This window comes from Neomonachus schauinslandi, chromosome 2 (genome assembly GCF_002201575.2).
Source record: "Neomonachus schauinslandi chromosome 2, ASM220157v2, whole genome shotgun sequence".
Lineage (NCBI taxonomy): Eukaryota > Metazoa > Chordata > Mammalia > Carnivora > Phocidae > Neomonachus > Neomonachus schauinslandi.
The window spans coordinates 176,477,718-176,478,531 of record NC_058404.1 but is presented as its reverse complement, the minus strand read 5'-3'; the positions used below and the strand labels follow the sequence as shown (position 1 = coordinate 176,478,531).

The 814-nt window shown below is 34.4% G+C and overlaps 1 non-coding gene across 1 annotated transcript; it reads left to right on the top strand.

Annotated features, from left to right (window-relative positions):
• Nucleotides 1-410: 410 nt before the first annotated feature.
• TRNAV-UAC lies at nt 411-483 on the top strand. The gene has a single exon. It is a non-coding gene; the product is annotated as a tRNA-Val (tRNA).
• The last annotated feature ends 331 nt before the right edge of the window (nt 484-814 follow it).

The following is an 814-nucleotide window of genomic DNA, read 5'->3' as shown; positions in this document are numbered from 1 at the left end:
ACATCACTTGTTGTCTTTCACATAATGGAACTGAGTAGATGATATAAAACCTGTATTATATTTCTCATGCTCATGGGGCTACCGTTGCTCTTCTAGTATCAGCACCAGAGTTTTTGCCTTATCAGGGCTTCAATGAAAGAAGCTGTCTTGTTTGTAAAGTCATTCAAATTCTTGGACTTTCAGTTTCCATTTTGAATAATGACTTGATTTTAATTTGTATCACTGTAGTTGCTCTGTTCATTTTGCCACCCTACATGCTTTTATAGGAAAATATTCAATAAATTGTGTACTGTTTTATGCCTAAGCTTCTTAGTTGTAGGAATATATAAATAATGCAATAAATGTGATATTTTTGTTTTCATAAAAATAGCAAATTAAAGTCCATTAAAGAATTCCACTTACTGTCTTCAGGTTCCATGGTGTAGTGGTTAGCACATCTGCCTTACACGCAGAAGATCCTGGGTTCGATTCCCAGTGGAACCACAAGGTTACCTTTGGCTTCCATTCAAAAGAAAAAAAAAAAAAAGAATTCCACTTACTAAGATTGGCAAGTTCATTTGAGTTATTGCTCATTTCTGTTGTACCACAATCTTGGGCCTAACACGTTGAAGAACACTGAGAAACGGCCCAAGGTTTTAGCTGTAAGTAAGAAAGTCAATGATCTTCCTACAAAGTTTCATTCCATCTGGTTCTTTCAAATTTGGGGGCCAAGCTCAGTAATAGAGACTTTAAATATTTTTCTAGAGTCAAAGGTTTTATAAGAGATAATCACATAAGAGATTTTTGTATCTCTTGAATATTATTTGCAAGCATA